Source organism: Stegodyphus dumicola, chromosome 2, assembly GCF_044657685.1.
Source record: "Stegodyphus dumicola isolate Sdum_Otavi_A_Nest chromosome 2, ASM4465768v1".
Classification (NCBI taxonomy): Eukaryota; Metazoa; Arthropoda; class Arachnida; order Araneae; family Eresidae; genus Stegodyphus; species Stegodyphus dumicola.
This window is the reverse complement of record NC_140769.1, coordinates 35,125,913-35,149,682: the sequence shown is the minus strand read 5'-3', so window position 1 is coordinate 35,149,682 and position 23,770 is coordinate 35,125,913. Positions and strand designations below refer to the sequence as shown.

Here is a 23,770-nt window from a genome sequence, read left to right as displayed (position 1 = left end):
TGTAGCATACTGCAATAATAAATCTAAGGTACTAGAGCGTTTAACATTTACACTTCCTGTGAATATATATATATATATATATATATATATATATATATATATATACGGCGTAGCGATAATTTAATGCAACCATTCGGATACGAGATGAGTGTAAAGTAGATTAATATTTAATGAATTTAAGCTAAATGCCATTATCAAGCTAGATATTACATCAAATGTGATACATATTTCTGGCTATACTAGGTAATTAGAATAATTGTTTAATAGTTCTAAATAGTGATTATGTTACATACATTTGAAACATCTGAAAATTTTGCTATAGAGTAAACATTATTATTGGCCCAAAGGGGCATTAGTACAAAAGGACTATTAGTCTGGAAGCGGCATTTTGTATCGAATCACTATAAATGGCAATATCACTTTTCAGATTGTGGCCACCACATACTAACGCCCTATGTTATATTTAAAGAAATTAAATAATGAATAATCTGTATGAATTATGTATGTTTCTAGCATGGTGAGAAAATAATGATACTTAGAACTATCAAATTTTGAATAATGTAGTCCTCCACTCGAATATGGGCATTAGGAACATCGTACCTTGAAATTCCAATTTGTTTATTATCTGTTTCATATTTGTTTAAAAAACTTTGATGAAATTTTGATCAAGAAACTCAACGATTTCAATGCGCGCAGTGGCGACACTATGTACGGGATAAAATATTTTTATCCACAGTCCACGAGACTCTCTGCCGGAAATTCTAAACATATGCTGTTTGTAAATATCTTTAGCCTAAAGGGGCGTTATCCCAAATGCGTGTGTGAAACGTGTATATATGTGTAAATATATATACACGTTTATATATGTGTATATATGTATAAATTTTATAACATGTATATATGTGTAAATGAAAAAAAAAAAAAAAAAAAAAAAAAACGCTCTGTTAGGCGTAATGTAGAATCTGAAAATGTTCAGATTATTGTTATTATTATTATTAGTAGTACAAACGGGCAATTTCTCCAGAAGGGCTATTACTTTCGTTTTGGCTTTTGCGTCGGTTCACTTTCCAAATTGTTGCCACCAAATACTAGAGCCCTGCGTTATATTTGGAGAAATTAAATAATGAAGAATCTGCATGAATGTATGTTTTTCGCATAGTGTAAAAACAAAGATACCTAGAGACATCAAATTATGAACAACGATGCCTTCCATTCGAATATGGGCATCTGGAAGCCCAAATTTGAAATTTAAAATTTATTTTATTACTTATTTCATATTTTGTAAAACTTTAACGAACTTTTGATTAACGAACTCAACGATTTAAAAGAGAGCAATGGCAACACTGTACGAGAGAAAAAAAAAAAAAAAAAAGTTTTTTATCTCCAGTGCGCGAGACTGTGTATCGGAAATTCTAAAGATACGTGCATTTTAAGATTATTTTGCGTTATTGCTCTTGAACTGAATTTTATGGTTTAAATGCGAAGAACAGGATACTTAATAAATAAAGGTAACACATAAAACATTAAATAAACGCCCCTTTGGGTGTAATGTAAAATCAAACGCCAAAGCCATGAAAACATTATGCTTTAAAAATTATGAGATAAATATTTCTTACTGCTGTATTTTCTAATATTATGCTATTCCAAATACAGAGCATCTCGAAAGGTCGTTGCGAAATTTAACATGATGATTTGTCATACCATGACAAATAAGATTTACGTAGGAACTTGTGGCCGGAAATGCGAACGGCTACCACTAGAGGGCACTGTTCGCAAGCGTATAGGGGACAAAAAGGAAGGATGTGGAAAGACGTGTTAAAATGACTTTTATTAAAGCGCATAGTTAAATCACAGAAGATGTTCCAAATTCCTTCCATTTGCCACAATGTATGCTTCACAACACCGAGGTATGGATTCACGCACCCGCTCAAAAGGAGCAGTTGTGTCACGGAAACGTGCCTCCGCTTTCACAATTTTGGAGAGATCCATGTCCTATGTTACGGTCCTGTCATACACCATGGACTTCATGCATCCCCACAGGTAGAAATCCAGGGTAATGAGGTAAGGGGATCGCTATGGCCATGCGACAGGTCCGCCTCTGACAATCCAGCAATAAGGATTTGTCCTATCGAGGTATTCCAGCACAGTGCTGCTAAAATATGCAGGCGGTTTATCATGTTGAAACCAGATGTTTCGGCGTGGTGTAGCTGCTGGAAACGTCAACCATCCGATTGGGTAGAACTCTTTCCGCAAAATGTGCATTAAAGAACTGAGTTAACATTCATTCATCTTTCTTCTGCAACGTTCTCGCCTGAAATGATTAGATTTCCCACTCTCCGATAAATCTGCGAACATTACCCTCTAGCGGCCGCCAATCGCATTTTCGGACACAAGTTTCTATGTAAATTTTGTTTTGTTATGGAATGACATATTAACATGTTAAGTTCGGTAACGACCTTTTGAGACACCTTGTATAAGACAGCATCGTTTATAAAACGACCTAACATTTTTTAAGATCTTTCAGAGGAAGAATAAAGACGCATAGAAGATGACCTTACATGTATGAGATCGGTATATTGAAGAGGTTTTACTACATGATAATTTAAATTGTCTAAATACCACACTTAGTAAATAGGTAAACTAAGTAAATAGGCTTTCTTTAGAACGAATTTAAGACGCAAGGGATCGATTTAATTACAGTTAAAAAACTCATATGCTGTCTATAAAAGAGTATTTAAAGTGGAGAAATATATTTTTATGTCCTGTCGATGTTAAAGTTATATGTTAAATTTAATGTATGGTATATTTGCAAATACAATCCATACCATGTTATTTACTTTCGGGCCATTACAATGTATTTTAAAAGTAAATTTGATATATGATATATTTTCAAATGTCAAAATTAAGCAAAATATCGTTATACTTAATTCCACTTTTAAGCAAATTAAATTTGTATTGGTTATGATGAATTTAGACTCTTAACAGCTGTTATTTATTAAATGAAATAAAATGACTAATTAAATAATGTATGACATCGAAAACAGAGAGATTATCTGGCATGAAGAGGGTGGCAGCTGTTAATTATTATGAAATAAAATAAATAATTAATTAAAGTATTACATCGAAAACAGACCCCAATTATAAAATTCGTGTCATCTGCCATGGAGGGGGTGGATAGGACTATTTTCCTGGAAAACGTCAATTTTGAAATGTGGGTTTTCTGCCGTCTCTATATTTCTGTTAGCATGATTCTATGTATCTTACTGAGTTATGCTTCGAACAGAAAATTATGCTTAACTTAAAATTACAAATCAGAAATTTAAAATTGAAAGCCGTTATAGAATAGTAATTAGCGAGCAAAACATTTAAATTTTAATGCAGAGTTCTTTTTTGTATGAATTCAAAATTGATTAATTTAAAGACATCATAACATTTTGCTTTGGTGACTGTAATCAAACGTTAGAAATAAATATTGACTTTTTTGGCATGTAAATTATTCCAGAATCCAAACTGAAATTTCAATGAGTAATTACAAACGGGTATCAGCGGTTTCTTGAAAGAATTTGCGGAATTCTCAAAAGCTTCAAACACTTTATATGTCCCACATTTTTAGATATCATTAATTTTAGATATCCTGTTATAAAAATGCATTATTCACATACGGTTTATAGAATACGAAATATAGGATCCCAATAGTATAAATCTCGTTTTGTTTTTCGAACGAAATTTTCAGTATTTTAGATCTTTTAGTGCGAATAATATAATCATAGGAACAATAAAATACTTTTGTTTTGTATTTTGCATTTCTGATGTAATTTAAATATCAACAAAAATATTAAGCTAATTCAGAAGTCAAACAACAAAAATCATCGTTAATTTACAAAATTTTCACAGGACTAGTTTCGATGGTTTTACCGAACCATCATCTTTACCGAACCATCAATCCGTTTCTCGACATTCTGGTCACACGTAAACACATCCAACTTCAGTACTACAGTTTACCGTAAACCTTCATCGGTTTGCCTTCCACCACACTTTAAATCATGTCATCCGACTAAACAAAAGTTAGCTTCATTTTATTCCTATGTTTTCCGTGCTCTTCAAGTTTGCTCCTCCAAACTAGCCCTTGATGAAGAACTAAATTATTTAAAAGCAATAGCTATTGACAGGGGCTTTTCACCCAACATTATTAATCAAGCAGTTAAAAAATTCTCATCTCAACACACTAAAAGCCACACTCTTCTTTTAGGAGATTATAAAAATTCTGTTGTCATTCCCTTCTTTCCATCAATTAGCTATAAAGTTGCACATATTTTGCAGAAATTTAACTTTCGGGTTGTTTACTCTCCCATCAATAAAATTCCAACTTCTATACTCAAGGACCCCATTCCGGATATGAATTCCTGGGGTATTTATAGGATTCCTTGCCAGTGCGGTTTAATTTACATTGGCCAAATTCAGACAGCCTTAAAATTTTGAGTCAAGGAACATGAGGCATATGTTAGAAAAAAGGAAACACAGAAGTCCGCTGTTGCCCAACATTGTTGGTCCGAAAATCACACTTTCAATTTTTCGGCTGCCAAAATTATTCAAAAAACATCTTCCATTGGAGAATTGGATTTTCTAGAGGCATTTCACATTCAAAAAAATCTTTCTTATCTAGTTAACGATCCTAATTCCAATCCATCTTTGTCTTCGGCTTTTAGAGAAATTATGTTTTAGTTCTGGTTTCGCCAACAGATGGCGCCACTTGCTTATTCTTGTCCAGGCTTTCTTATCTTATCTAAACATTATATCCATTTTGACCGCTCTCGATTCCATTTGAACCGTGTTTTTGCATTACATCCGTACGTACGTTCAAAATCAAGGAATGTATTTCCCAAAGCGGATTGTGAAATGGATTTAAAATGTATTGAGAGGAGATTTTTTTCCGTGACCTTTATACGTACGTAGGTATATATGTACCTCGCCTAACTCAAAAACGAGTAGCCTCAGAACGTTGAAATTTTGTGTATGAAACTACTATAACAAATAGATGTGCATCTCCCCTTTTCGGTTGCAATCGGACGCCACCGTTTGTTTACATTTGAAGCTTAGATGCATAGTAAATTAAGTCAGTTTCTTCACCACCTTGTGTGTCTTTTTGCCGAATAATGCCAAATATTTTATGCACCGAAAGATTATAGTCTTTCTGCATAATTTAAATCAATTTAAACTCAAATTTTAATTGTACAAATTCTTTTTCAACGGTTTTTAACTATTTTTGATGTTAAAGGTTTCTCGTATTTTACAATTTTTAATGAAGATGTTTTGAGTTTTTTTGTATTTTTGCCACACCGTGAAGTGAGAATTGAATTCATTGAATGAGAACTATATCTGTAACGAAATTCGAGGAAATAAATTTTCATGAATTGCAGAGAAAAATTGCATAATTTTATAGGCCATATAAGGAAGGCATGTGGGGTCCACATCGAATTTTTTTCTTTTACTCTGTAAGGGATATTTTAATTTTACAACAGCTATTTTAATTTGAAAAACCTTTCTACTCAATTCTTGTTTCCACTTACAACTTCCTACCAGAAAGTGCTTTTATAATTGCGTTGAATGCAAATAAGTTAGAAGACGTACTGAACTAAGTTTCAATTTACGTCCGGATCTCCTACCATCCCACATAAGCAATGGGCTCGAAAACGACCATTGCTTATGCGGGATGGTAGGAGATCCGGACCACTATCTGTTCACTTGCAGAGAGACCGCCAAATATCATCTTAGACAACTACATCCATGCATGGGCCGAAGCTACTTCGAAAAATCGCAATGCATTGAAACGCATATGCGATTGCATAAATGTTGCACTCAAAATCTCAGACAGGCTGGAGTAATTCTCAGCTGCCATCCTTGTCACCGGCACAGCCCCTGTATGCTTTGTACCTGTAATGAACTAATTTTATCTTAAGTTAGCTTATTCGGCTTTTTTTATTCCCTGTATATACCTATCTCCTTGAACTGTAAACCCTGACTTATGAATATTGAATTATGTATTTTGCCTTATTTTATGTATTGTTTTCACTGTTTTGCCTTTTTTTATTTTATGTATTATTTCGGTTTTTAGTATTTTACTTCTTATTATTTTTAGTATTGCTATTTAGTATTTATCCATATTTTAGATATTACTTTTACTGTTTATCAGTCACTTTGCTAATGGCTCATATATTTCACTGTAGTCATTTATTGTTCACGTTGTGGATGCCTTTTGTAACCACCCTATCCATTACTCCGTAAATATGTAACTGAAATTGTTCTTCTCACTCGCAATGCATCCTTCTTCCATCATTGCACTATCGTCTCGTCCAGCATTTGTTTGCATTGCCCCAGCACTCGTCTTGAGCACAATATAAGTGCGTTATATTGATCAAGTTATTTCCGTCAGCGGGCCTACCTGGCCGATATGCTAACTGCCCCAGTGGACCGGCTGCCTCGCTGTCGGTGGAAAGAAAGAAAGTTGTTTGAACTCAGCGATACGTGGCTATACAGTTCACTTATAAGGTATTTCTCCCGCCTTTCTAGCATGCCTTCGTGGTGTAATGGCCAGCACACGTGGCGCGTATTTGAGAGTTTCGCAGTTCGAGGCCCGGGCAGATCATTGCGCATTTTTCATGTCGAAATAACCTAATGACTCTACAGTGGCGCCCGAATTAAAAATGGGGTGGATGATGATTCTCCATTACCAGGATTTCGCGATTTGTTCCCCTAATTCTCATTCGCCCTTTAAAAGGGGAATAGATAAGGTATTTCTCCCGCCTTCGTGGTATAATGGTCAGCACACTCGGCGCGTATTCGAGAAGTCCGAGGTTCTGGTCCCGGCGAGGGCATTGAGCATTTTTCACGTTTCCTGCTTCGAAGTAACCTACGTCCGTCTTAGACAAAAAGAGTGAGGAACCCTACCACACACACATATAAATTTAAAGAACAAAAATATTTTTTAAAAAGGCCTATCTTTGGAATTTCCTATAGACAGTCTCGCGCACAGAGGATAAATTTATTCCGTACAGGGTGTTGCCACTGCTCGCTTTGAAATCTTGAGTTTCTTAATCTCAAATACCTTAAAGATTAAAAGTAGGAAATACAGAATAAAACAAACTCGAAGTTCAAGTTGCCCATATTCGAGTGGAGGACTACGTTATTCAGAATTTGACGGCTCTATGTAACGTTATTTTCACACAATGCCAGAAACGTATCTTACATCCATGCAGATTTTTCATTATTTATTACGTTACATTCATGTAGATTTTTCATTATTTAATGTCTTTAAATATTAATAGATGGCGATAATATTTGGTGGCAACAATTTTAAAAGTGATACAGCTGTTTATAGTGTAATAGCCCATGTGTGCTAACACCTCATTGGGCTAAAAATATAAAATTAATACAATTTATTCTATAGGACTAGGAAATACAACTGAAATTTCATATTGGAAGTTAAATGAGTTTTTAAGAATTCTATTAATAATTTGAATAAATGTGTCTCGTGACATCTTGTCATGCATAATAAAAGAATATTTAATTACAATAATTTTACTGTATACGTAATATGTTTCTTTATCTTTCATGAAAGAGTTAAAAGCAATTGAATATAAAAGCTGCTTTTGAATTCTTTTTTACCTAAATTATAGTCCTTAACCTATTAACTGCTTTTACGTCATTAATATTTGGCAAGCAGCGTTAGAACTTCTAGAAATTCTATGCAAGCTTTAGAGTTTTAACAGAAAGTGTTATTGACAGGCAGATGTTTCCATTTTTTAAATCTTAGGCAAAGTAAAAAATGTGCAGGCAAAAACAAAAGGGTACTTCATGTTAATTATTACATCGCTGTTAGACATTGGCCACGAGCCAGAAATTCTGATACCGTTTTACACCTAACTGAGAAAAAAAAGACTTTAGTTTGATATTTCTTTCTAAAGAATCTTTTCAGGCATTCATTTTTCTCAAAAGATTTTTCGAGATGTTGACTTTGGATATCCGTAATTTTCTTGTTCCATTTTAAAAGCAAACTTATGTGTTGTGTTTCGAGAAGAATGAGTCGCAATTTTTTTTTCCCTAAAGATGCGATCATTGTTTTGAGAACATATTCAAATAATCTAAAAGTTTCAGTGCTTCGTGAAAATTATTATAATTTCTTAACAGTCCAGTATTACTTTCTCTACATATTTATATTTTTTATTCTGAGCTTCCGCTACAGCTGTTTGTCCTATTAAGGAATTTTATATACACTTTTGATTAACCAAGTGTAATTTTCAATATGGCAGGTTTTCAACTGCAAATTATACTGGAATCTTACTGAGATCAGTTCGTGCTTGAAGAGGTGTTTTTCGCTTCCTTAAAGGTTGCCACTCTGGTATTCGCTGATCGTGAGCTGAAAGATTTTTTGCTTCATTAGGTATTTCTCCTGCCTTTATTGCATATAGATTGCATTTGGTTTTGTATATAGAAACATAATATAGAATAATGTCTCTATAAAGTAATGGAAAAAATTAATTTGCGAAATGTTTGAAGTACGCTCAAACCTTGTTATGTTTTTCTTCTGACACCAGTTGTTACGTTATTTTCTACCTTCACGTTATAAAGTAATGGAAAAAATTAATTTGCGAAATGTTTGAAGAACGCTCAAACCTTGTTACGTTTTTCTTCTGACACCAGTTGTTACATTATTTTCTACCTTCACGTTCGTACGGGGATCGTGAGAATTTGGAAACACAATTCTCTCGACGATGCACTAACCGCGATACACTAACAGACTCCTTCGGTGCACTCGGCGACCCATTCGGAACTCGCTGCCCGGCTGTCAACTTGATCGACTCCGCAGGGATTGACTCGCTAGACGAGACGCCAACTCGATACTAACTCGCACTCTGACGAGACACACTCTCTATCAGCTCGCTAGGCGAGACACTCACTCTCACTGACTGCGGACCAGCAGGGTTTATATAGCTTTCGGCTTGTGTTCGAGAACATTCTGGGCTAAACCGGTAAGAATTCGTTCCAGAAGGTTCTCCAACCGTCCATGGTATATCGTTAATTTTGTCGCCAGATGGGCGATTTCTCGCCAAATGTGGCAAATCTGCCTTCTTTCGCCATTTTATGGCAACCCAAACACTGCTTTGTGGGGAAGCCGTCTTACCGCGCCTGTACATTTTGTAACAATATATTAACACTTTCATCGGGGCAATAGGGCGCCTTTGTCTCACCTTTTGCTTTTGCGCTAAGAGTCTGCGCCGCTCTGCGCAGACAAAACACAAATTCCTTTAAAACTTGTTTACTTTACTTGGAAAAATAATAATCAATTGCAATCAATAATAATTCTCACTATAATGACTTAATTGTGCTTACAGACATAAAGATCAGACATTAGAAGATCTCTGAATTTGAAAAATAATAATCAATTGCAATCAATTCTCACTATAATGATTTATTTGTGTTTACAGACATAAAAATAATAATAATAAAAATAAAAAATTATAAATATTGTATAAATTAAAATCTCTCTGAACTATGGTATTTTTCAAAACAATGTACTACACATAATGCTGACTTTGAAGTGCATGTTTTGCGCAGATAACTTGTCTCTTGGCGAATTTTGTGAGAATTACATACGACATGTAAGGCTATTCCGTGTCGAGTAGCCTTACTTGAGGTTGCTGTTATTATGTCCAAGTAATGTTGTCCTTCCATGTGCGACATATCGGAGGATTTATGAAAGAGAACGCGAAACGTAATAAAATAAAGACGAGAAACGTAATAATACAAGAAATGAGAAATGTAATAAAAGTAAAACAGAGAGAGAAAGAGAACCTACGAGACGTGAAAATGAAAAGAGAAACTACGAGAAACATAATAAAAGTGGAAGCACTACAAATTCTGGTCCTGACGCCACTTTATAGAAATGTTGTAATGGCAAAATTTTAGGGTCTGCTATACACTAAAATGTCAATGAAATAAGTCGCGAGACCCGCTGAGATAATATAGAAAAACCATGAGTAGAGGACGAGCTATCTCGTTCCTCGCGAAGAAAGAGTTAATCACGGTAATAATAATTACGATAATATATGTATATATTATCGTGATTAACACTTCTTTACACTACTTGGAATCGGAAAGCTCTTTATATTATTATTACCATGTACACTATTAATTCAGGTTTTTGTAGACCGTGAATGATTATACATCACGCTTTTGAACTATCCTGTGTGTAAGTAGCATTGATTATCTGTCTTTCCATTATTTTACGATATGAATCTAACAAAAAATTTAACGCAAGTCTTCATTTATTCTTGTAGAATATCTTTCTATCATAAACCTGTCTACAAGAGGTAACTGAAAAGAGCAAATAAGCAATTTTGTCCATTAACGTTGTCATGGTTTCAAAAAGCAATGATAAATAACTAAACATCGAGAATAACTTTATGGAATTCTTCGGTAATCTAAAATTAGTAAATTATTGCAAAACAAAATATGCTATTACATAGGAATAATTGTTTTGTTTTCGAACTCCTCAAAGTACTTCTCTAGAATTTACTCTAGAATCTTCTCTAGAATAGAAGTAAATTACGTACGCTCATTAAGATAATTATACTCCAGTCTTGCATTATTTTTGTTTTTTGCAAAGGAAGAGTCTTACATCATTGTAATGGGCTTAAGTTGCATTTCATTATTTTTGCTTCGTTTCATGGAAATTCACTAATTTTTCTTTTATTTATTATGATATATATAGAGAGTGAGAATATTTACAGTTCGAAATATTACACTAAATTATCCTTCTTAAAAAAATTTAGGAAAACATCGTCTGCAAATAAATAAATGATTGCATATTCCAAAATAATGAAAAATAATAATTACAGGGCAATTAAAAAAAGTAATAAAAGCACATATAACTTTTAAAAAATTGTTGGTGATATCTTTCAAGGTTTCTGATTGAAGTTCATCAATAATAGAAAGAAAGATTTATGGATGTTTAATTAAAAAGAGTAGCAAATAAAAACTTTAAAAAGTAATAAGAAAAATAATTATGATTCAAATAACAGCAACACCGAAATTCGCACATATATGGTTGTTGTAACTATCAATTTCACTTGTCAGTACAAGCCTACGACATGCATCGTAGCAAGCAGTCAAATTCGCCTGTCGTCGGCAACAACAGTACCATATAGGTGACAACCAGACTTTAGCTCAGTTCCGACCCCAATTTTGAGACAGAGCAGCCCGGATGGAAGGTCCGAGGGGTCTACTATCCCTCTTCTCGTACCATCAACCTTTCGAGAGGATTTTCGGCTCTCCGCATATTTAGAGTGCACCCATACCGCACAGACATTACACATTTACAAACATATAAATTCGGAATTCGAACCCGGGCACTTCGGTAGAGTAGGCAGCGTAGCTAACAACTATCCGATTGGTCGGCTTCGTATATGGTTAATTACATCAAATAATGCTGGTGTGAATTGAATGATGTGAAATAGAGAGATTATTTGTATGAAGTGCTTATTTCATTGCTCGTAGTCTCCGAAATTTAACTAATTTTGTAGCTCTTTCACTTAATAAGTAAAGTTATAAGGTATTTCTCCCGCCTTCTTAGCATGCCTTCCTAGTGTGGTGGTCTGCACGCTTGGCGCGCATTCCAGAGATCCGTGGTTCGATTTTCGGCGATGGCATTCTCATTTTTCACTTCTCCTGCTTCCAAAAAATATCTAAGGTCTCTACAAGTGCCGCCTGAACTAAAATGGGTGGTAGATGATGACTCTCCACACATCATTTGGCGATTGTGTTCCCTAAAAAATCCCCAGTCGCCCTTTAAAAGGGGGAGTAATATAAGGTATTTCTCCCTCCTTCTTCGCATGCCTTCGTAGTGTGGTGGTCTGCAAGCTGGGCGCGTATTCCAGAGGTCCGCGGTTCGATTCCAAGTGAAGGCGTTGCTCATTTTTCATCTTGTCTGCTTCCAAAATTACCTAATGCCTCTATAAAGTTTTCTATTTGGCTCAAGAGCGCACAAGTACCTGAAAAACTTTGTAAAGAACTGTATCCTTCCTTTTCGCATGGCATCATGGTGTAATTGCGAGTAAGTCCAACGGACAGTTGGGAAGTGCAGAATTGTAATCCTGGGTAGATTGTTTTTTCTGATTTATTGAATTAAGCCAAAACACTGGAGAGCTATCTGCCTAAGGGAAAGGTTGCCATCGTGGAGGACTTTCTAAGGGAAACTGACTCATATGTATGTTACACATGGGAAAAAGCGCGAAAATGCCCATGCAGCTAGCTCATTCGAAGGAATTCGAACCCCGCACCGAATTACTGTCTTTACCACTCGGCCGTTGGTAGGCTCGAATTTCTGAGAGGCATAGCAAATCTTTCGTGGTTCTTGATCAGGAGTAAACATAATGACCTACAATTTTATAACAGTAAAAAAAGCAAGTGATTTCATGGCGCTATGCTTATGAAATTTAATTGTGTGACGTATTAATGAGATTTTGCAAATCTTATTTTAATATGTGGCCGTTCTGGAATATATCAAGTGATATTATGATACTTAGATAGCAGTTAAAAATATTTTTTCATTCAAATCATATAAAAAATTATCATTATTTTTTGGAAACAACTGAAATAATGTTGGAATAAAAATGAACATAAATACCAGTAAAAAGGTATGTGTGCAAAACTATTTGTTTACTATTATTTCATAACATTAATTAACATTTAGGAATTAACTTTGAATTTATATTTGACCCAAAAAATTTATTACTGTCAATTTCGTGCTAAATTATATAACTGTGACCCAAAAATAATATTAACAAATAAAAATTCAGAAAATTTTGATGATTATGCAGAAAATCAGTTGGAAACCTTATAAGGTATTTCTCCCACTTCCCTAGCGTGCCTTCGTGGTGTAACGGTAGCACGCTGGGCCGGTATTCCAGAGGTCCGTGGTTCGATTCCCGGCGAAGGCGGTTGCATATTTTTCCTCTGTCTGGCTTCCAAAAATTCCGACTCTACAAGTGGCGCCCGAACTAAAAGGGTTGTGGATGATGATTCTCCGCACCCAGGATTTGGTGACTAGGTCCCCTAAAAACCCTAGTTGCCCTTTAAAAAGGGGAGTATATAAGGTATTTCTCCCACTTCCCTAGCGTGCCTTCGTGGTGTAACGGTAGCACGCTGGGCTGGTATTCCAGAGGTCCGTGGTTCGATTCCCGGCGAAGGCGGTTGCATATTTTTCCTCTCTCTGGCTTCCAAAAATTCCTAATGACTCTACAACCTTTAGAAATTTCCGAAACTCGAGAAATGCGTTAAAATTTGCAAATTTTGCCAATATTCCCTCAAATTGAGTTTCGTTTGGTTAGGAAAAGGCTCAAAATTCTTACATAAATGAACCTTTTATACTGTAGTAGATTTAAGAGATAGAGATGTCAAGGGTAGAGACCAAGTGATCTTCTGGAAAATTTTTATTTGATTTTAAGAGAGCAATAAAATTGGAAATCCGACTCGCGTTATATTTCATTTTAGGCATTTAATGAGGGAATAAAATACTGTTGTCCAGTTCATGTCTCTTACATCCGAAGTCGAATTTCAAAAGTTTAAAATGCTTTTTGGCAAATAAAATTTATTAAATTCCTTTAACCTCGTGCGCCACTATGTGGTCAGAAATTATGAATTTTACTTTCTCATTCTTTATTTTAATTTTAGTAATTGAATAATTTATTGACAACAAAATTTCCTAAAATCTTCTCCAGCAGTATAAAGCAACGTTCTGAAGTCTTTAGTGTAGTGATAGCTATTACGCGCGATATAATGCTGATTTATAAGAATTCATTTGATTAATGATGTTGCCAGAATGAACGGGTCAGAAGTTTTCCGTAATTTCAATAACAAGTTTGCAACATTCTGCTTAGGAAATACTGAAGGTCCAATAAAAAATCCATAACTTTACACATTTAAACTTATTTTAGCTTTGCTTCAAGTTGATTAAGTTAATAACAAAGTTTGGTTTTAAACTAATTAAGCTAATTACAACGTTTTCGCTTTAACCTGATTAATGTAATTATATATTCGTAATATAGTTATATATAAAGTGATTACCGTTTTGAGACTAATAGCCCTCCTTGCCTAACACCCATTTGGGTTAATAAACAAAAAGAGATTTTATATAAAACTAGTAACAGTCTGCTAGTTTTGAATTACAGATTAATAACTCAAAGAATTTACCATTAAGGTTTTTAAAAGAAATAATAAGATGCTAAGAAATATAAATATCGTACTGTTAGGCTAATTTCAGTTTACGCAATGGACTATTAATATACTGATTCCAGTTGAACGTCTAAAACAATTTTAACCTAAACACTTCCCATTCACTTAACACTTAAGAATTAATTTTTATTAAATCAAGATATGAAATATAAAATGATATATTCAAAATGGACTACAAAAAAAAATTAAAAATCTCAGAAAGACAAAAGATATTTGAGGTGATATTAATTTAATTCGCAAATTATTACCCTGTGGAAATTTGCGTACTTGTTTAATAAAGAAAAGATTTGGTTGTTTAAGACATGGCTGTATATTTTTAATGTATTGTTTACACACGATGCTTGAACCAATATCTTCTTTAAATGGCAACGGTATCTAATTTTCGTACACAAATCTGGCTTCCTGAAAATACTCAGCACTTTAAGGAGGGTTTCTGTAAGTTATAAAAATTTAAGATCATTCTTCCAGTAGAACCTTTTACATCTCAAAAGTGTCTCAAAGTTGTCCTTAACGGGATCTTAAATTATGGAAATCGAAATTTGGTATAAGGCAGGTTCTTTACATATAGTATGCAGAGGAAATGAAAGTTGTTAATACTCCAATTTCCGGGTCACCGATTTGCATTTTAAAAATGTAGATTTTGATGAAGCACAAAGCATCGGCAAAAGTGGGCAAGTAATTGTTTCCTCTATTTTTTAATAATACTCTATGTTTCTAGGTAAATTAACTTTACTTTGCTGCCTAGATTTTTGCTTGAACTGTGAAGCGACTATTCATAAAGTTAAACTGAATCAATAGCAAGGCGTACGAAGGGTGAAAACAACCCTTTAATTCAACTTAAGAAAGGATTTAGACGGCACTCCTGATGCTTATATATCAGCCAATACTTTTGGCTGCGACACAAAATAGGAATGTAAAGTTAAAACTAAGTTAAATAACCAGCCGAAATTGCACAGAGATAATTAATGCAAGTTGGCTCTACCACCGACGTGGTCAAACGGGCAATTAATATGCACGGCCGTAAAATAGCAAGCTTAAATAAGCAAAACAAGGTGGCCGAATGGTAGCTCTGTCTGAGGTAACTGAGACACCAGCTTAAATAATATCTATCTACACTACTTTGAATATCACACGAAACAGAAATAACTTTTTGGCTGGAAATGCAAATGAAGGAAAATATAAAAGTTAAGCAACTGAACAAAACTGGTTACTTTAAAAGTAAAATAACGTAATTCAATTATCTAATAAATGCAATTAATATCTAATAAAACTTAAATTTCTACAGTAACATTTAATTTTTGTCATAAGCCATACTGTAAAATGGGACAATTACAGATAATTTCTGCAGCCGATATAAATTTGAGTTACGAACCATCTTTTATTAATGAACGTATAAGGTACTGAAAGCCTTCAGATTTTATATGCCCAAAGGGAATTTTATTTTTTCATTTACATACACATACACGTTTTGAGAGCATTTGGGCTAATGTTCCTTAGGGCTAAAAATACTTAAAAACAGCCTATCGTTAGAATTTCAGATAGACAGTCTCGCAACGTTGGAGATAAAAATTCTTTTCTTTTTTTCGTACAAGGTACCATTATTTTTTCACAATGGGAAAAGCATGCATACAATCGTGGAAGTTCTTGATTATTTAACTTCTTTAAATATATAACAGGGCGAGAATATTTGATGGCAAAAAACTTGAAACGTGATTCAGACTTTTATAGTAATTCAATGCAAAATCCCGATTTGAAACTAATATACTTTTTGAGCTAAGGTTCCTAAAGCTAACAAGAGGAGAAGTTTCCAAATTTGCCAAAATTTAGATTTCTGTATCTATAAATATATATCATATCTATTTAAGCAAATAACATTTCATAACCATTAAAACTAAATAAAGAAATCATTCAGTCTGATTTTTCAGGTTCCGAAGTAATATTCAGAATGCTTGAATCTTGTAATTTGGAAATTTGGGTCTTTATGTTTAAACGTGTGATTAAATAAAGTAAAATATCTACTTTTAATAACGAAATATATTTACTGCTGTATATGTAAACTGAAAAAATTATTTCAAGATGATTTGACAAATTTCATGTATTTAAATTTCGAGTGATTTGATTGTCAGATGGAAAAACTGTTATTTATTATAAATATCACTGCAATTAGGACCTTGTTATTATAAGGCATTTCAGGTCAGCAGCATTTCTTATTTTGAATAGATGCGTTTTTCGTAACGTAATTAAAACAACAACTGCCGATTTCATATGTTAATAAACGTATAGTATTATAATTAAATAAATAATTGTAGTTATTTAATGTATATAAACATCCCTGTGGTAGGAGGCTGGAAGTTTACGGCTTTTGATACAAAACGATCTAGGCTTATCTGACAGGCAACATTCTTCCTCTTCGTGTTCAATTCTTTATAGCATGCTAAAGGATTCTGAATCGCTCTGGCCTTTTTGCGTCTTCTATCTCTATTTGAATCATTCTTCTCAATGATCCTAACTGCATTGGTAATATGATAAGCGTTTTCACGCAGTTGTGTTGTAGTAGAGAGAAACTGATGGGCCTAACCTTAAGAACTTCTTATACAATTTTCCAAGTCTTTTTTTTTTTTTTCATTTCAAGAAAAAATTCATTGGTGATCTCTGATGTGTCCAATCCCATTCATCAGCAAACCCACTGATAACATTCGGAGATAGTCATCTCTGAGATCAGCAGTTATCTCTGATAAATGATAATATTGCTTTTTCCCATCAATGTAATCAATAGCACTTTTTATCAAGACGCAAGAGAAACACTGCGACGTGGAAAATAAAACAGGCAAATCGACAACCTTGTATTCGGCGTAGACTTTGTAAAATTCCAATCGATTTCGAGGGCAAAACGGGTCCCTTTTCATCAGGAGCAACAAATTCTGCCAACAATTTCAGAATAAAGATATTGCAACTTTTTGTAGAATTGTTTGCTTCTGATGAAGGGGGACCCGTTTTGCCCTCGAAATCGATTGGGAATTTACAAAGTCTACGTCGAATACAAGGTTGTCGATTTGCCAGCACTTTTTATGTTGTTTTCTTCAAACATTCTTTAGCGCATATCTTTAGCTGAGATATGTGCTATTATATATGTTTTTCAGAAACAATTATAGTTCGAGGTTAAAGGATCTTCCCTATAAATAGCGTTATGACGAAAACGGAAATTTTGAGATGGTGTATAACATTAGACACTCATAATAATATTTTAAAATGAGAGGCAAGTTAAATATTTTCTGAGATATGCAAGCAGCTCTTGGCAATAATGTATTTAAAATAATTTGAAATATCCACTAAAACACTTTTAAAATCAAAACCCAAATAATGTTGCCTTAAATTTTTAATATGTGATATTAGAAGCATTTTTTAGTAACTGCAGTAATGTTCCAAATGTTCATAATTCTCAGTTTAACTATCATACGTCAAGTATATTTTAAATTATATAAGGTAGGTAGATTACTAAAATTAAAGTAACAATTTTAAGAAGCCTGCTTTTGCTTTTAAATCACTCAGTTTATTAAGCAGTTGTAATTTAAAAGTTGAATTAAAGATTTTATCTAACGTCGAATAGCAACATTCAGGGAACTATTTGCAAGCCTGCATAGAAGCTACAGGTCATATCTTCGTTTAGTGGCAATAAATGAGAAATTGTTTGCATGATAAACATACGGTATCATAATTTAACATAACGTAACAGTCCACAAATATTTTGAAAATTTCTCTTAAGACATTTCTGATGTCAATAATAACTAATGCTAGATTTTCTTAATTTTTTTCTTCCTTATCTCATTTCTTCAAAGATAACAGAATGTCTTTACTATCTCAATCTCATTCACCTTTTACTGTCGATAAATTATGTTCGCTTATTCGTTCCTTGAAACTAAAAGTCTTTTTCAGCATCTGAGCAAACATTTAGACAAATACAGGTAATGCTTTCGCATATGCTTCTCACCATTTTTCCGCTATTAGTTTTTTCAGGATTTGACATCATCCAATCAAAATAAAGAATTCTACATTTATTTAAATGTCGAAAGAAAAAAGCAGGAAACATCAGAATCTGGTATTTGTTCCTCTTCGAATACTTAGGGAAAAATTCGCCATTGTTAAGTAAATAATTTATAAGGTGTCTAAAGATAAGGGTAAAAGAAGTAAAACGAAATGTTTAGCTGACAACTAAGTACATTTTAATTTCAGGAAAAATTTATCAAAAATACCATGTTCGTATGTTAACGGGAGTTCGATTTTTGAAAAAAGGAATGCAACTTCGTTCTCGCAGTTACAGTGAAGTATTTTCGTAATTAAAGAAAAACGTTTCTAATTTTTTTTCTATGTTTGTTTCCGTTTAAAATGTGAACTGGAATTTTTTTGTTGAAATTCTGATTCCCTAAAAATGCAATTATCTTTATCAAGGAAGCTAATAATTTATAGATAAATAGCTGCGATTTAAATTAAGTATGAGGAATATTCATATATAAGATTTTAACATTAGAAAATTTATTTGTGTATTTTTTAGTTGTAATTTATTCATGCAGATAACATTTTACAGCAGAAGGTTTTAATTTTCCCGATATAAATCCAGTTATTGAGATAAGTTGAATATATGTAAATATTTGATAAAAACATGTTTGGCGGCAGCTGTATTTTGTCTGCCGTATTCGCTTCTTATCGTATCCCCTTCTTTTTTACTTATTTTGCTGTTTTAAAAATCAAGAGGGAAAAATTATGCGAATAATTTAAATTCCGAATATGGCAGTTGCAGTAAAAATACAACAAATGAAATATAGTCGTGGATAACCAACAGGTGCAATATTATTCCTTTAAAACAAACCTACATTCCAATAAATATATATAGCAATATTAACATTGCAATATACAATAAGAAATCTTTATATCATCCATAAATATTAAGAGAGAGTGAATGTGCTTCTGACGCACCAAAATCATAGACTAAGTGTCATGCGTGTTTGCTTAGCTATTATTGTTCGGTTTTTGTAATAAGGCTGGTATAAAGCTCAACAGTTAGAAAAGGTTCGGCGTGACCTTCACGGGTAGTTGACGAGGTTTTGTATTCCTTGCTAAGACGAAAACCATCATTAAGTGGATTAATGCATTTTAAAATCTAGGGTAGCTCGTTCTATGAACTCAGGTAGACAAAGAAAATTATGCGAATATTTACAAAAATTTCAAAACCTAGAGCTAAAAGGCTAGAAAGAAAAATACGCGAGCAAATACGCTATGTATTATTGTTAAAACACTGTATTATTTTTCCTTACATTTTTACTTCCTTGTACGAAATAAAAAGCAAGTATTGTAATCGCGAAAAGTTTCAAGCAGCATATTTCAACGAAAATTTTCATTTCGACCGCTATCGAATGCAATTTAACGATGTTTTTGTGTGACAGAATAAAGACGTAAGGACAGAATAAAAAGACTCTTTTCCTCCAAAAAAATTATAAAACTGCTTTAAAATAAATCCTGAAGGGAATTTTTTGTGGTGTCTTACGTACGTATGTATGTATCCCTCATAACTCCAAAACGAGTAGCCTCAGAACGTTGAAATTTTCCATATAGGACTGCTATAACATGTAGATGTGCACCTCGTATTTTGGTTGCAATCGGCAGCGCCAAACGTATATAAATATCCACTCTGTTACCCGGTTCAGTGATCTCAGTCTCTTTACTCTTATATGTTTGTAAATTGTGCATTTTTTGCTTTAGAAATAATTGAATTATATTGTTCTTATCTTCCGGTTAAGGTTTTTATGCCTGTAGTAAATCTGCAAGCAATATTGGTGGAATTATCAACAATTTAAAATCTGCTTAAGTGCTGTTAAGCCGAATTTTTAAATAACATGGCGGACATATTTGTTTACATTTGAAACAACAGAATAGCAGATTTGTTGCCAATCTAGAGATACTAAGCTTCGCAACAACAAAGATAACGCCTTCATTTATTATTGCGAATTAAATCATGCTTAATCCATTCTGGAATTTTTTCGAGGATATAAGTGTTTAAGATTTACTTCGTAATTTTTAATATAGATATTTTAAGATTTTATATACTTTTGCCTTATCGCGAAGTGAGAATTGAATTAATTGAATGAGAAATGCTGAATAGTCTGGGAAAAACTTTTTTTTTGTTTTGTTTGCTTAATTTCTTTTGCACATCGTTTTAGCTTTATTATAGTATTTGAATAGAACATGTGGCAACGATTAGATAATTCTTCAAATGATATAAATTTTGTGAATTCTGAGTTACAATATGAACGTAATATAACGCTGTTAAGGAAACCTAGTGTCGCTATGGTAAACAAATATAGTGAATCTTAAAGAGTGCATTTATTCTATTTTGGTTTAGGCGCTGTCGACGAAGTAGATTTAATTTAGTCCAATAAGTTTAAATAAAATGCAAGAAAAAGTGTGTGTAATTTAATATCCCGTACAAGGAAGTCATGTAATGTACACATCAGACTTTTTTTCTTAAAAACCAATGAATATCATCTATACAAATTCCATACCATAATGGAGCCTCCAATGCGTATTCCCCCCCAACTCTGAATTGAAGCGTTTCTTGAGGCAATGATCTACACCTATTCCATGAAGCAATTGTTGACAGCTGATGTTGGTCATGTGAGTGCAGAAACTTTTACAATCATGATGTTTTATAAATTCAAGATTTTATTGTAATTCTAATTAATTAGTCATGGTGCGTTTTTCAAATGCTAATTTGGGAAAATTCAAATTTCGTCCCTGCGTGCGAAAACTTACGATATATCTCAAGAGCTGCAACCGTTGATCTGCATTATAAATAGTTACAGTCGTAAAATATTACCTCTTGCACAACAGAAATAGTTCTAGAAGCGTTCACGGAAGTCTGTTACTGTACATATGTACTGGTGGATGCAACTAGTAACGTGCATATGTAGCGTTACTATGCCTAAAAAATTCTTCTATACCAGGGTTTTGGGCATTTCAGCACGTTTCCAATATATCAAGTTTACGCTAATATTCACTATTAACGTATGGAATGTAATGCATGAAATGGTTAATGTATGGAACCTTAAACATCAGATTCCGGGTTTAAATAGTGTCATGGATCAAGTTCAATGTTCCGTCTTACTTTCTTTGGGAACATGCAAGGGCCTGACTCGGAACAGAGAGCTTACTAAAGCTATGTTCAATAACTGTGGGAAGTAGACAGGATACACAAGAAGGGTATACAAAACCCTTTATTTTTTCTCTCTTTACAATAATTTCCGTACTTCGGAATACAAAGACCCACTACTTGTGGTCTAAACGTAAGAATATAAAAATATAACTAAACTCTAACTTAACTTTGAAATAATAAACGTGGAAGATTGGCCTTATATTAACAGGAAGCCGTATGTAGTACAGAGAACTGTTAACACTACAATACGTTTAAAATTATCAAGAGGATTAAACCTCTGGCCTGGAAGGCAACCAGCAACCGAGTAAAACTTCTAAGGTAAGCGGCCTGCTGCGACTAACTCCTTCCTCTCTCTCGCTTGGCAAAAAGCCACAACTTAAGTACTTGGCGTTCGCCAGACAAACTTTGCATAAATAAGTTAACGCTTTTAATTCTGGCCGGAAGTAGAAAATAAGAAGTGATAGTAAAGATTTAAAATAAAATAAGCGTTAGTAAAACTTAAGATCCTTACATACTTCCCGCCAGAGTTAATTAGTTTGAAACTGAGGTCGAAAACGACCTTGTTGAAAACTTTTAGCTCTAGAATCTAACGCGAGGCCAATCTTTTACAAACATTTCTCGCTAGAAACTAGAAATTTAAAAAAACGAAATTTGTTTTTACAATAGCAGCTCCAAGGACACGCAATTTTTCATCTGTACTGCATCTAAACAGGAGCTTTTTATTCAAATCTGGTTCCTTCCAGAGATCTGGAAGGAAAACTAGTTTAATGAAATGTTACACAATGAAATGGCAAGTAACATGCATATTTATATTTCTCTTAACATTCTTATTTCATTCATGACTATTTTAATTATCTCTCCCCGTGCTCTCTGACATGTGTTGTAAAAGAAAACCAAACACGAATGTGTTTATGTATACGTGTTCAACACTTCCTCTAACAATCAAAACACTAACGTGTTAAAAATTCAACTTACCAAGACCTCGTAACACACCCAAATTTCAACTCTAAACCCTGAGGTACTATTCTGAAAGTGGCTAACTCTGAAGTGTAGCGTCAGACAGCCTAACTACATTCATTCAACCTTTAACTCATATTCATCACAATTTGGTCTTTTTACAGTCACACGAATAAAAAAAAAAAATTAACATTACTTTCACTTTTACCATATCACGGTATTTCTTAACATTTAAAATAACAGTTCACATTGTATATAAGAACATATTAACATGCCGTTAATTTTACGCATTTGAAAACATACATTAGTAGTACATTGTTAACTTCTATTCTTTTCAAAGCAAGTGCCAATTCTTTCTACATTGAAATAATACATTTCAAAAAGTCTTTCAGACTAAAACTTCTTTCTTGCCAGAATGTTTTAAATAAAATTTATACAATAACTTTTACAATATTTAAGTATTTACACATCGCTATTATACATCAACTTTAGTTTTACGCGCGAGTAATTGAAAAACATAATACCAAAATCGGTAACAACTCATTTCTCGTCCTTTTGGCGATAAAGGTAGACCTCGCATGAGGTAAAACTTCTTGAAATCTGCCACTTGCAGTAAGAATGAAAGATTAACTTAAGTTTGCAAAGCAACATAAAATTTTACTTATCTTTCTGATATTCGGACATTCTTTTCTGAGCCCAGTCTTGGAAGGTAGTGCAGATTGTTGTTTGATTTATCCTCCTCCTTGTACGGGCTCGCCCTTCAGTGCCTTCCTCTAGATGCTTTCTTTTTTCTCCAGTTCGGTCACACTTGAATACCTTCTTTTTCGCCTCTGCCTGTGGTCTTGGCCGTTTGATGGCAGCTGGTCTTGGCGGAACCGGGAAACGTCTTTCGCGTTCCTGCTTGGACCTCGTTGCTGGCCGTTCAAATGTTCCTTGTAACTTTTCCTCCGCCGCTGGTGGCCCTTCCGTAGTTCGGCGACATTTGCTGCGGAGAGTCCTGTCGGATGAGTAGATCTTCCGTTTTAGAGCCGGGTTATAGTTGCCGTCATTTCTCCTGGCTCTCTTTGCATACGTCGTCCTTCTCCCTTCTTCATTCTGGGGGTGTTCGTGAGCTCTCTTTTCTGGACTGGAACGGCTTCTTTTTCTTGTTACCTTTAATTTTCCCGTGGGGAAACTTTCTTTTCACTTGCTCCTGCCTCTTAATGGCTTGCCCTTGTACTTGTCGTTGTTCCACCTCTGGAGCTTGTGCCTGCCGTGTCTGCCGTGCCGGATCCTGCAAAAGATCTGTAAATATTTGCATTTTATTACGATCATAGTAGG

The 23,770-nt window shown here is 33.9% G+C and overlaps 1 protein-coding gene and 1 non-coding gene across 3 annotated transcripts in view; both read left to right on the top strand.

Moving 5' to 3' along the window:
- Positions 1–23,770, top strand: part of LOC118187877 (voltage-gated inwardly rectifying potassium channel KCNH6-like) — a 925,365-nt gene that overhangs the window by 359,433 nt on the left and 542,162 nt on the right. The window lies entirely within an intron of this gene.
- Positions 13,176–13,247, top strand: TRNAT-GGU (transfer RNA threonine (anticodon GGU)). Its single transcript has one exon. It is a non-coding gene; the product is annotated as a tRNA-Thr (tRNA).